The following is a 13,418-nucleotide window of genomic DNA, read 5'->3' as shown; positions in this document are numbered from 1 at the left end:
GAATAATGGAGAATTGTTGTGAAGGTGGTTCTATGAACCCTCTGCCAGGCAATTAAGTGTGATTAGCAGAGTATCCATGTAGATGTATATTTATACTTTGTCTTATATAATTTTCCTTTTTTCTTCCTGACTCCAATACTTGAAAAATTTAGTAAATAACTGTAGCATACTTTATTTATTGATATTTTCTGACTGAGGGACTCGTGCGAAACTTTCGCACTTTTATAGTCTTAAATAACAACAGTATTTGCAATAAGCTTAGTCACTGGGATAAGGGTATTTGTTGCAATGAAAAGAAAAATCTTTAAAAATTGAACCGAATGGTATGAAATAATTAAGATTTACGATGCAGCCTTGTATGTACATTTCCACTTATCAAAAAATATGTTTTGCGTTCAGAACTTCTGTCATAGTTTCTACGAGGGGCAGGGATCAGCACCTGTCAATAGGGCCACAAAACGTGTAACTTTAACTCGACAAACACTTTCTCTTAATGCTAGACCTTAGTGACAATAGGTAAATCACAATTCAAGGCGACAATGATAAATATGTTTTGTCGTTTACGCAAGTATATTAGTTCAGAAAAGGTAACTTATATGACGAGCAGGGATAATGAACTATAACAGTTGTCACGGTTAGTATCTATGACAATGCTGCATACAACTCATTCAGTTAATAAGCACTTTAAAAAAATAGAAAGGTATCTGTAATAAGACGATATGAAAAGGTAGTTTCTTACTCGAGATTAATAAGTTGTTGTTGTTGGTGGTGGTGTTGTGGTCTTCAGTCCTGAGACTAGTTTGATGCAGCTCTCCATGCTACTCTATCCTGCGCAAGCTTCTTCATCTCCCAGTACCTACTGCAACCTACATCCTTCTGAATCTGCTTAGTGTATTCATCTCTTGGTCTCCCGCTATGATTTTTACCCTCCACTCTGCCCTCCAATGCTAAATTTGAAATCCCTTGATGCCTCAGAACATGTCCTACCAACCGGTCCCTTCCTCTTGTCAAATTGTGCCACAAACTCCTCCCCAATTCGGTTCAATACCTCCTCATTAGTTATGTGATCTACCCATCTAATCTTCAGCATTCTTCTGTAGCACCACATTTCGAAAGCTTCTATTCTCTTCTTGTCCAAACTAGCTATCTACGTCTTATATATCTCTTTCACCCCATTCTATCGTCTTATGTCTCTGCTCGATGAGAATAACTCACAAGCTGCAAGAATATAACGAGAAAATTCCCAACTAACTGACATTCACAAAAGAAATGTATGTTTACTTTCATATACTTAGTCACTATTATTATTATTATTATTATTATTATTATTATTACTATTATCATTATTATTATCATTATTATCGTTGATTGTTATAATTATTTTTATTGTTATAACTATCATTGTACTACTGTTATAATCTCAATTTTTTTTCGTTTGACATCAATACTGCATAATACGTTAAGTGTTCTTAATGTTATTTAGTAACTGTAACTCGTTCAATCTGAGTATGCCTGGTTAGGTGTAAGAGAGGGCCTGAAGGCCCTAATCTTGCCAGGTAAAATAAATGCATAAATAAATAAATAAATAAATTATCGTCCACGTTTCACTTCCATACATGGCTACACTCTATACAAATACTTTCAGAAACGACTTCCTGATACTCGATGTTAACAAATTTCTCTTCTTCAGAAACGCTTTCCTTGCCATTGGCAGTCTACATTTTATATCCTCTCTACTTCGACCATCATCAGTTATTTTGCTCCCCAAATAGCAAAACTCCTTTACTACTTTAAGTGTCTCATTTCCTAATCTAATTCCCTCAGCATCACCCGACCTAATTGGACTACGTTCCGTTTTCCTCGTTTTGCTTTTGTTGATGTTCATCTTATATCCTCCTTTCAGGACAATTTCCATTCCGTTCAACTGTTCTTCCTAGTCCTTAGCTGTCTCTGACAGAATTACAATGTCACCGACGAACCTGAAAGTTTTTATTTCTTCTCCATGGATTTTAATTCCTACTCCGAATTTTTCTTTTGTTTCCTTTACTGCTAGCTCAATATACAGATTGAATAACATCGGGAAGAGGCTACAACCCTGTCTCACTCCCTTCCCAACCACTGCTTCCCTTTCATGCCCTTGACTCTTATAACTGCCATCTGGTTTCTGTACAAATTGTAAATAGCCTTCCGCTCCCTGTATTTTACTCTGCCACCTTCAGAATTTGAAAGAGAGTATTCCAGTCACCATTGTCAAAAGCTTTCTCTAAGTCCACAAATGCTAGCAGGGATTAATAAGTTAGCTTCGTAAAATATAGGTGTGAAGCTGGGCATCCATGATGCCGTTTTCTGCCTGTGATACTCGAAAGTCTCTTTTATGTTAAAATTTTCCACAAATAGTAAGTGTGGTGTGCGTATTGTAAGGCCTTCGGTACCCACACTAGCAGGTTATTTGACTTGTCGCTCTAACGAAGTAGGCGAGTGTCAGCAATACGTCTCGTGGTCTTATCGTGGCGTGTTTATCTTCTGCCGTTAGGTCAGACGATAGAAATGCCACTTGCACCCTTAGAGTAGCAGATTGACGGTGAGCAACTTTGAACAGAACTTGATTAACTTTCACATACATTTATTAAAATAATAACAAGCATAAAAATAACTTAACTTGGTTCTGGGTGCTATTTACAATTGACAATCTGAAGCTCCTTAGGTCTTGGTACGTTAATCTTATTCCTACATATCTCTGATACTTGATAAAGTGTCTATTCATTTATCTTCATGGCTATGTACAGGAATATGGTATTCTTATTAGGTGCTGACTGAGAATAACTACAGACTAATGCAGACTATTGCAGACTGACTAATCGGATGTCTGTACACTCTTTATAATACCTCGCTCGTTCAGGTATCACTGCGCGAGTGGGATCCGCGAGGAGAAAAGGTTCTACGTTAGCAGCAATCTCATATTAATACGCGGATCGGCGGAAGCAGAATTTGGTCTGTCTCTATGGCAGCGCCATCTCGTAGTGCGGAGACGGACGAGCGCTGCGCCTGCGCTGTTGTGCTTAGCGGGGCGCGCTCTAGTGGGAAAGTTGTGTACGCGCTGACTACGCGGAACTATGTACACAACAGTAAGTTTAAGAGCAACTTAGGTACGCAGTGTCAGAAGCCGTTAAATAACCTTTCTATCGATGTCCCATTCGTCCCTGTACGATTAGTATGAGTTTAGAAAAAGGGATTTTGTCTTGAGAAATAATGTATATGGTAACAAACCAGGTTAGTAGTGGCCACGATCATGTTTGCTGTTTAATAATTGTCTTTAATGTACCAAAATATAACAGTGCCTAGTACAATACTTATCCGGATTGTAAACTGTCTGAAATGTTCTCTTACCTTCTGACTTCTCTACATATAAATAATTTAACATTGGATTTTATTATATTTGCTCTCGTCTAATTATATCTTACTGCATAACATATAAAGTGTAATTCACATCTTTTAATACATATTATTTAAAATTTGGTTTGTGTACGTTTTGTTTTCAACACGTACGCCCAATCTCTTGAATATTTTGGTAGTTTCTTCCACATACTTTCCGTCCGCAAAGCAGTGTTAATACTTCAATAATTATGTTTAATATACAGTAATGTATTAGGTCTACAACTTTGCTTCCCCCGTTTTTTTCTCGAAGTTCGAGGCTTTATTACGAAAAACATACAAACACTTTACGATTCATGTAGTGACCACCGTTGGCTATTACTTTCTCCCGTCTTTCGGGCAGCATATCAATCCGACAGCGGAAGAACGGGACGCTATTTGAGGAGATCCGTGAATCGATCCAATTTTTCATCTGTTCTTATCACTGGAAGTGCTGGTCAGCCATTGATCGAAAAATATGGTAATCAGAGGAAGCAATATCTGGGAAACACGGTGGGTGGTGCAGGACGTCCCATTTCAACGTTTCCAAGTACGTTTTGACGGGTTTTCCAACATAGCGTCGGGCATTGTCATGCTGCAAAAAAAACATTTTCATGTCCATCGCTGTATTGTGGCCGTTTGTGTTTCAGTGCTTGGCTCAGACGCATCAATTTCCTTCGATAACGATATCCTGTGGTTGTTTCCGTCGGTTTCAGTGACATCGAAAATCTTCCTTCTTACATGGCCACGCCGGTCTTCGACGTCGAAAACACCGATCTTGGAGCGTTGAGATCATTTTCTGCACGTTCTTTCACTAACAGGTGTCACACAGCAGGTCTTACTCAGCATTTCATGAACCTCAGCCGCAGAGTTGATCACGTTAAAGCACAATTAAAACTTACCGAAAAGAGCAATAACTGGACTCATAAGTAGACATTTTCAATCTAGAATAATATAAATCACAAATCGACTAATATTTTGATGACGCTTTGTTTACAAATGCCTAAGCTTACTGTCTGACATTTAGACCTACAACCACTACCTCACTTGCCACTACTGCCATCCAATGTAAGGCGGCGGAAGCAATGTTGTAGACTTAATACACTCTGAGACAATAAAAACGACGCACCACGAAGAAATTATCCGAATGAGACAGGAATCGGCAGATGTGATGTACATGTACAGACAATCTACTCTGTAGGAATCAAGATGGAGTTCCGGAAACAGCGACCGTGTGAAACCCAACTCGCCTTATTTGTTCATGAGACCCAGAAAATATTAGATACAGGCTCCCAGGTAGATACCATTTTACTTGACTTCCGGAAGGCGTTCGATACAGTTCCGCACTGTCGCCTGATAAACAAAGTAAGACCCTACGGAATATCAGACCAGCTGTGTGGCTGGAATGAAGAGTTTTTAGCAAACAGAACACAGCATCTTGTTCTCAATGGAGAGACGTCTACAGACGTTAAAGTAACCTCTGGCGTGCCACAGGGGAGTGTTATGGGACCATTGATTTTCACAATATATATAAATGACCTAGTAGATAGAGTCAGAAGTTCCATGCGGCTTTTCGCGGATGAATCTGTAGTATATAGAGAAGTTGCAGCATTACAAAATTGCAACGAAATGCAGGAAGATCTGCAGCGGATAGGCACTTGGTGCAGGGAGTGGCTACTGACCCTTAACATAGACAAATGTAATGTATTGAGAATACATAGAAAGAAGGATCCTTTATTTTATGATTATGTGATAGCGGAACAAACACTGGTAGCAGTTCCTTCTGTAAAATATCTGGGAGTATGCTTACGGAACTATTTGAAGTGGAATGATCATATAAAATTAATTGTTGGTAAGGCGGGTGCCAGGCTGAGATTCATTAGGAGAGTCCTTAGAAAATGTAATCCATCAACAAAGGAGGTGGCTTACAAAACACTCGTTCGACCTATACTTGAGTATTGCTCATCGGTGTGGGATCCGTACCAGGTCGGATCGACAGAGGAGATAGAGAAGATCCAAAGAAGAGCGGCGCGTTTCGTCACAGGGTTATTTGGTAAGCGTGATAGCTTTACGGAGATGTTTAGAAAACTCAAGTGGCAGACTCTGCAAGAGAGGCGTAGCTTGCTGTCCAAGTTTCGAGAGGGTGCGTTTCTGGATGAGGTATCGAATATATTGCTTCCCCCTACTTATACCTCCCGAGGAGATCACGAATGTAAAATTAGAGAGATTCGAGCGCGCACGGAGGTTTTCCGGCAGACGTTCTTCAAGCGAACCATACGCGACTGAAACAGGAAAGGGAGGTAATTACAGTGGCACGTAAAGTGCCCTCCGCCACACACCGTTGTGAGGCTTGCGGAGTATAAATGTAAATGTAGACAAACAAATGATTACAATTTCAGAAAAACTAGATGATGTATTTAAGAGAATGAGCTTCACAAAGAGCAAGTCAATAATGCGTTGTTCTACATTTGGCTCTTACACAAACAGTTATTTGGCCTGGTATCGACTGATAGAGTTCTGGACAGCCTCCTGATGTATACCGTGGCAGATTCTCTCCCACTGGCTCGATAATAATCCCGAGCTGATTGGAGGGACCTGCCCATAATGCTCCGAACGTTCTCAATTTGGCAGTGATCCGGCGACCTTGCCGGCCAAGGCAGGGTTTCACAAGCACGCAGACAAGCAATAGAGACACTCGCCGTGTGCGGGGAGCATTATCTTGCTGAAACGTAAGACAAGGATACCTTGCCATGAAGGGCAGCAACAGGGCGCGTAGAATATCGTCGACATGCCCTTATGCTGCAAGGGTGGCGCGGATGACAACCAATGGGATCCTACTACGAAATGAAATGGCACCCCAGACCATGACCCCTGGATGTCGGCTCCTATGACGAGCTACAGTCAAGTTGGTATCCACCGGTGTGCCGCGCGGGATTAGCCGAGCGGTTTGAGGCACCACTGTCGTGGATTGTGCGGCTGGTCCCGGCGGAGGTTCGAGTCCTCCCTCGGGCATGGGTGTGTGTGTGTGTTTGTCCTTAGGATACTTTAGGTTAAGTAGCGGGTAAGCTTAGGGACTGATGGCCTTAGCAGTTAAGTCCCATAAGATTTCACACACATTTGAACATTTTTGTTTTCCACCAGTGTCCAGGGCGTCTCCAGAAATGTCTTCACTGATCATCGGAGCTCGGTTCGAAGCGGGATTCATCACTGAAGACTCCAGTTCATGAGTTTCCAGACCGATGATGTGTATGGAGACACCCTGACAGAGGTATGATACCATCCTGACCGTTGCCCTTCATACGGCACGATATCCAGGAGTGATAGCCTGGGGTGTCATTTCTTTCCACAGCAGGACTTCTTTGATTGTCATCCGCGGCTACGAGAATATTGTTGTGGAGGAACCAAATGGCAGAGTCGAGGGGCATGAGAGGGAAGCAGTGGTTGGGAAGGGAGTGAGACAGGATTGTAGCCTATCTCCGATATTATTCAATCTGCATATTGAGCAAGCAGTAAAGGAAACAAAAGAAAAATTCGGAGTAGGAATTAAAATTCACGGAGAAGAAATAAAAACTTTCAGGTTCGCCGATGACATTGTAATTCTGTCAGAGACAGCGAAGGACCTGGAAGAGCAGGTGAACGGTATGGACAGTGTCTTGAAAGAAGGATATAAGATGAACATCAACAAAATCAAAACGAGGATAATGGAATACAGTCGAATTAAATTGGATGATGCTGAGGGAATTAGATTAGGAAATTGTATCACCCCACCCGTCACTTAGCTGGTTTTCGCGTGTTTTCACCCCAACTAATTGACTAACTGATCAACAGAAAATGCAAAGCTGCCGCAATATCGGATAACGCAAAAAAGTAATATGGCCCTGTGACTCCTGATTGAACTGCAGTGGCAGTGTTGACATTAATTTATTCAGAATTGATCCCTTTTAATTAAAAAGGGGTGCACATTGATGTTATATAAAGCTATTGAACACCAGATGCAAATGTTGAACGTAAAATTAATTAAGAAAGTGACTTGGGGTTTCAACTACTTGATTGAAAACAGATGCAGTCGATTAGCACAAATTTATTTTAACTCCCGATCTTCAATCATTACATTACAAGACTCTCCTATCAGGCAGTGGTAATAAATTGCGTTTGTGTGGAGTAAAGCGCGATAACTCAAAAGGAATTCCTATCGACTGGCCCAGGCGTAATGCGAAGTGTGAGAAGAATTCTACAATAAACGGCCCATGAAACCCTCGTGGATACTTTGCCGACATGATCCAACAAATTAATCAGTGACCGGAGCGGGCGCAATATCACCGAATACAGCGTAGCGGAGCGTCGTCGTTGTGTGGACGTCCGCTGGCCTCGTGGCGCTGTGAGGTTGCACTCGTCTATTCACTCCTAGCTATCTTGCTCAGTACATAGCTGAACCAAAACTTCCTATCTCCAAGCTCAATCGTTCCATTTGCTAAGTCCTAAACTGCAGAGATGCTCACTCTTTTTCAGACAAGCTGAGTATAGAACGCTATGTCCGCACTTTAGGCAAGCTGGGAATGGAAGACCTCTACAGAGACTTCTCACAGTCCGCTCTTCGCCTCGGTTTCCCCTACAGCAAAATCACTTACGCCAATAGCAGTGCAAGTCACGTTAATTATGCGTCACTTCCCAGTGCCACCAGTGCCTGCTCTGGGAAGTGAACAAATTCCCACAAAATTTCCGTTCCTCTCAACTTCTGCCATATAGCTCCACCCAGGCCACCCATCAAGGTTAGCGTCTGTACAAACACCAAGTTTTCCGGAATTCTGACTCCCAGGAGAGTACTTCAAATTCCTTGGTCCTACGTTCCCATCGGAGGCCGGCGTATTTCATTCTGTTACTCTTCATGCATATTTTGACCTCTGTTGACTGCTCCAACGTAGCTTTGCGCGGCTTTCTCGCACGTTTCCCTGAAAACGGGACAACGGTTATTTATCAACAGGCGTACAAGTTCTCCGTCTGCTTCCCGGTACAGCAGCATGGGGTCGGTGTCAACCACCCATGCTGTCACTCATCTTAAGGTAGCTTGTGGTCACGCTGCGTTACCACTTTCACAGAGCTTTAGCCACCCTAAGCTGCCTATTGTCCCTTCCCTTCGCCCTTCCCCAGCCGGCCATGGTCAAGTCTAAATACTTCCCTGGGGTAAACTAGCGTCCAGTAACTCGACTCATTTCCACAAAGTTTTCATATCGTGTGAATTACTTTATAACCATCACCTGACATTGATTATTACAATACGTCCATACTATACCCTCTACAAGATGCATTGTGCGTTGTCAGTCATTTTTGTTCAGCCCTACTGTTCGCTTAACGTGAGTAAGGTGATCTTTAATGACTTCATGTAAGGGGCATAGTTCTTGCCATCTTACAAAATGAAATACTTAAAATAGTAGATGAGTTTCGTTATTTGTGGAGAAAAATAACTGATGACGGTCGAAGTAAAGAAGATATACAATGTAGACTGCCAATAGCAAGGAATGCGCTTCTGAAGAACATCAAGTATATATTTAAGTGTCAGAAAGTATTTGTATGGAGTGTAGCCATGTATGGAAGTGAAACGTGAACGATGAATAGTTTAGACAAGAAGAGAATAGAAGCTTTCGAAATGTGGTGCTACAGAAGAATGCTGAAGATTAGATGGGTAGATCACATAACTAATGAGGAGGTACTGAATAAAATTGGAGAGAAGAGATATTTGTGGCACAACTTGACTAGAATAAGGGATCGATTGGTAGGACTTATTCTGAGGCAACAAGGGATCACCAATTTAGTATTGGAGGGCAGTGTGGAGGGTAAAATCGTAGACGGAGACCAAGAGAAGAACACACTAAACAGATTCAGAAGGATGCAGGTTGCAGTAGGTACTGGGAGAAGAAGAAGCCTGCAGAGGATAGAATAGCATGGAGAGCTGCATCAAATCAGTCTCTCGACTGAAGACCACAGCGACAACAACAACATATACTGTGGTAATCATTTAACGTAATAATCCCGACGAGTAAATAAAAAAAATTTATTGCGAGTAAATATTGTAACTGTAAAAGTGACTATTATTACTGCAGTTAGCAGTCTTCAATGTAAACAAATTACTTTGCCAGTTTCTGAGATTTCAATTTCTTGATAACAACAAAACACAAATTTTAAAAAGACCGTAATATCGTATCTAAATAGCACCACCCAGTAGCCGTTTCTAAAAACTTGCAAAGCGACTCTCGCACATGTTCACTTTTACGTGAAATACATTCGCAGCTGTGAGTATGGACAACCATCAGCTGCAGAATGGGATGACGACAGTGAAAATTTGTGCCGAACCGGGCCCGAACCCGGATTTTCCAATTATCGCGAGTGCCTGCCTTACCTTTTCTTTTTGATCTCATTTTATTCTATACTGTTTGTTGAATTTGTTCTGGGCGGACGTCCGATGACACCCATTTAGGTTCTTCGTTAATCCATTCACTCAGTTTTTTGTTACAGGGGGTAGCCGGTACCATGCCGGTAGCCATGAAGGGGGAACCATTAGGCAAACCAAGTACCACTCGCAGCCAGGCGCGACTTCCATTTCTCATCAGCCATGTGTCTACAACATGTACATCCATTGTGTGTGTTCTCATACAGTAGAGGCATTCTAATTTAAAGTCGCTCGACCGGTGGAGGTGGATAAATAAGATATTGCAGTGCCTGCGTGTTTTCAAAGTATAATGGAGTGTTCCTTCGGGTATGCATTACTGACACTATGCAAGCGATTTCCAACTGAAATGTCTCCCCTGTACGGGAAAATAAACAATGGATATACGGGCACAGGTTGTAGGCACATGGCTGATGGCGAATGGAAGGTTGGATCTGGCCATGTGTCGCGCTCGGATAGACTAATACACTACTGGCCATTATAATTGCTACACCAAGAAGAAAGGTAGATGATAAACGGGTATTCATTGGACAAATATGTTATACTAGAACTGGCATGTGATTACATTTTCACGCAGTTTGGGTGCATAGATCCTGAGAAATCAGTACCCAAAACAACCACCTCTGGCCGTAATAACGGCCTTGATACGCTTGGATGGCATGTGCAGGTACAGCTGCCCATGCAGCTTCAACACGATACCATAGTTCATCAAGAGTAGTAACTGGCGTATTGTGACGAGCCAGTTGCTCGGCCACCATTAACCAGACGTTTTCAATTGGTGAGATATCTGGAGAATGTGCTGGCCACGGCAGAAGTCGAACATTTTCTGTATCCAGAAAGGCCCGTACAAGACGTGTAACATACGGTCGTGCATTATCCTGCTGAACTGTAGGGTTTCGCAGGGATCGAATGAAGGGTAGAGCCACGGGTCATAACACATCTGAAATGTAACATCCACTGTTCAAAGTGCTGTCAATGCGAACAAGAGGTGACCGAGACGTGCAACCAATGGCACCCCATACCATCACGCCGGCTGATACTCCAGTATGGTGATGACGAATACACGCTTCCAACGTGCGTTCACCGCGATGTCGCCAAACACGGGCGCGACCATCATGATGCTGTAAACAGAACCTGGATTCATCCGAAAAAATGACGTTTTGCCTTTCGTGCACCCAGGTTCGTCGTTGAGTACACCATCGCAGGCGCTCCTGTCTGTGATGCAGCATCAAGGGTAACCGCAGCCATGGTCTCCGAGCTAATAGTCCATGCTGCTGCAAACGTCGAACTGTTCGTGCAGATGGTTGTTGTCTTGCAAACGTCCCCATCTATTGACTCAGCGATGAGACATGCCTGCACGATCCGTTACAGCCATGCGGATAAGATGTCTGTCATCTCGACTGCTAATGATACGAGGCCGTTGGGATCCAGCACGGCGTTCCGTATTACCCTCCTGAACCCACCGATTCCATATTCTTTTAACAGTCATTGGATCTCGACCTATGCGAGCAGCAATGTCGCGATACGATAAATCGCAATCGCGATAGGCTACAATCCGGCCTTTATCAAAATCGGGAACGTGATGGCACGCATTTCTCCTCCTTACACGAGGCATCACAACAATGTTTCACCAGGCAACGCCGGTCAACTGCTGTTTGTGTATGAGAAATCGGTTGGAAACTTTCCTCGTGTCAGCACGTTGTAGGTGTCGCCACCGGCGCCAACCTTGTGTGATTGCTCTGAAAAGCTAATCATATACATATCACAGTATCTTCTTCCTGTCGGTTAAATTTCGCGTCTGTAGCACGTCATCTTCGTGGTGTAGCAATTTTAATGGCTAGTAGTGTAGTAAGGCGACTGCTCACGACAAGCGAGAAATCCGGGTTCGTGTCCCGATCCGGCACAAATTTTCACTGTCGTCTTTCCGTATGCAGCTGATGGTTGCCATATTCGCAATTGTGAATGTATTTCATGTGTATCTGCAGTCGCCGCTGTGCCTGTTCCTTTGGATATGCGGAACAGTGAATCGTACTTCGGAAGAACGCAGACACTGAAGTATCGTGTTCAGTTTTAAGCACTCCGTCGTCAGGCCACGAGTGACCTACTGGGCCACCAGACCGCCGTGTCATCCTCAGCGGAGGATGCGGACAGGAGGGGCATGGGGTCAGCACACCGCTCTCCCGGTCGTTATGATGGTATTCTTGACCGAAGCCGCTACTATTCGGTCGAGTAGCTCCTCACGAGGCTGAATGCACTCCGAAAAATGGCAACAGCGCAAGGCGGCCTGGATGGTCACCCAACCAAGTGCTGACCACGCCCGACAGCGCTTAACTTCGGTGATCTCACGGGAACCGGTGTATCCACTGCGGCAAGGCCGTTGCCCGTGTTCAGTTTTACTCGTGTAAATTATCAATATCCGCGATTCCGTTGCAGATCATTTCGTAGTAATCAAATACGGCACTTTTTACTACAAAAAAGTCGGCGAATGCACTGTCCAAAGACCTCAAGCAGTGCTTACGGCGAAATGATTCACGTTCGCCATAGCGGACACAGTTTTCCCTGCGAATTGGCGCAAAGTTAGATCGCGGCTGGCGCGAGCCGGGCGCCCACTTCATACCTCCAGAACGCAGGAAAGGAGACTATGGTTACAAATTAATTTCAGTAATTCCAACAGTGGCGTGGGAGGGAGAGGGGGGGGGGGAGACCCTCGACTCGTTTGAAAGTTCGCATTTTTTTCCCTCCCCCTAGTGAATTGCCTCCGCGTTATTAATGATGTGTTGCCCGGCGCTTAGAGGAAGGGAAGCACACCGGCAGTCGGGCCGGACACAATGAGATCCCGGAAACAAAAATGTGTGTTGGCGCACAGTGGGAAACAATTAAAACGCGCAAAACCGGCGCCGGCGGCATTTATCATTTTTCAGTTCGATCTCTGGCGGCCGGCGCGTCTGAATCGCGGTCTCCGCCCTCCTTCCGCGCCCTCCCCTCGCATTTTATGTGCGTACACAAAGCGCGCCAGAGATTTGGGAAAAAATGGAGAGAGAGAAAGAGGGAAAAAAAGAGGAAGCAAGGGGTACAGGCGACCCGCTGAAACGCGACGGGAAGAGCTCTTTTTCCGAAAGAGAGGGAGGGAACAACATTATGCTTCCGCTGCGGAATCATTTGTCCCGTCCGACGCCCATGACGAGTGGCGGCATTGTTTTCCGAATTCCAGAGCGGTGCCAACGCGGCCACTGGACAGCGGGATCTCGCGACGGCTCGGGAGAGGGGAGCTTACAAAAACCGGACGGCCACACGAATGAGGTCGGAAATGAGGAAATGAAATTCTTGGGTCCGTGCGAGTGTTATCACAGATTCCCTCCTGCGTAATACGGACTGTTAACTGCTGCCCTCGGCCTTTAGTTATAAAACTTTGGTGGCAAGTAAGTGGGCGCCAAGTAGCGGTGCATTCGCCCCTTCGAGTATCTAGAGCGTTGAGGCGGGCCAGTGGCGCTTTGTCACACCTGCCTTTTGTACTGCTTTGGACGGTATTATTGGGTTATAACTTTACCAATACTGAAAATAAACA

At 44.0% G+C, this 13,418-nt stretch overlaps 1 pseudogene; it reads right to left on the bottom strand.

Annotated features, from left to right (window-relative positions):
* Nucleotides 1-12,117: 12,117 nt before the first annotated feature.
* LOC126268483 (5S ribosomal RNA) lies at nucleotides 12,118-12,235 on the bottom strand (annotated as a pseudogene).
* Between the last annotated feature and the right edge of the window lie 1,183 nt (nucleotides 12,236-13,418).

The sequence above is a fragment of the Schistocerca gregaria genome, chromosome 4, assembly GCF_023897955.1.
Source record: "Schistocerca gregaria isolate iqSchGreg1 chromosome 4, iqSchGreg1.2, whole genome shotgun sequence".
Taxonomy (NCBI): Eukaryota; Metazoa; Arthropoda; class Insecta; order Orthoptera; family Acrididae; genus Schistocerca; species Schistocerca gregaria.
This window is presented reverse-complemented; position numbering and strand designations above follow the sequence as displayed.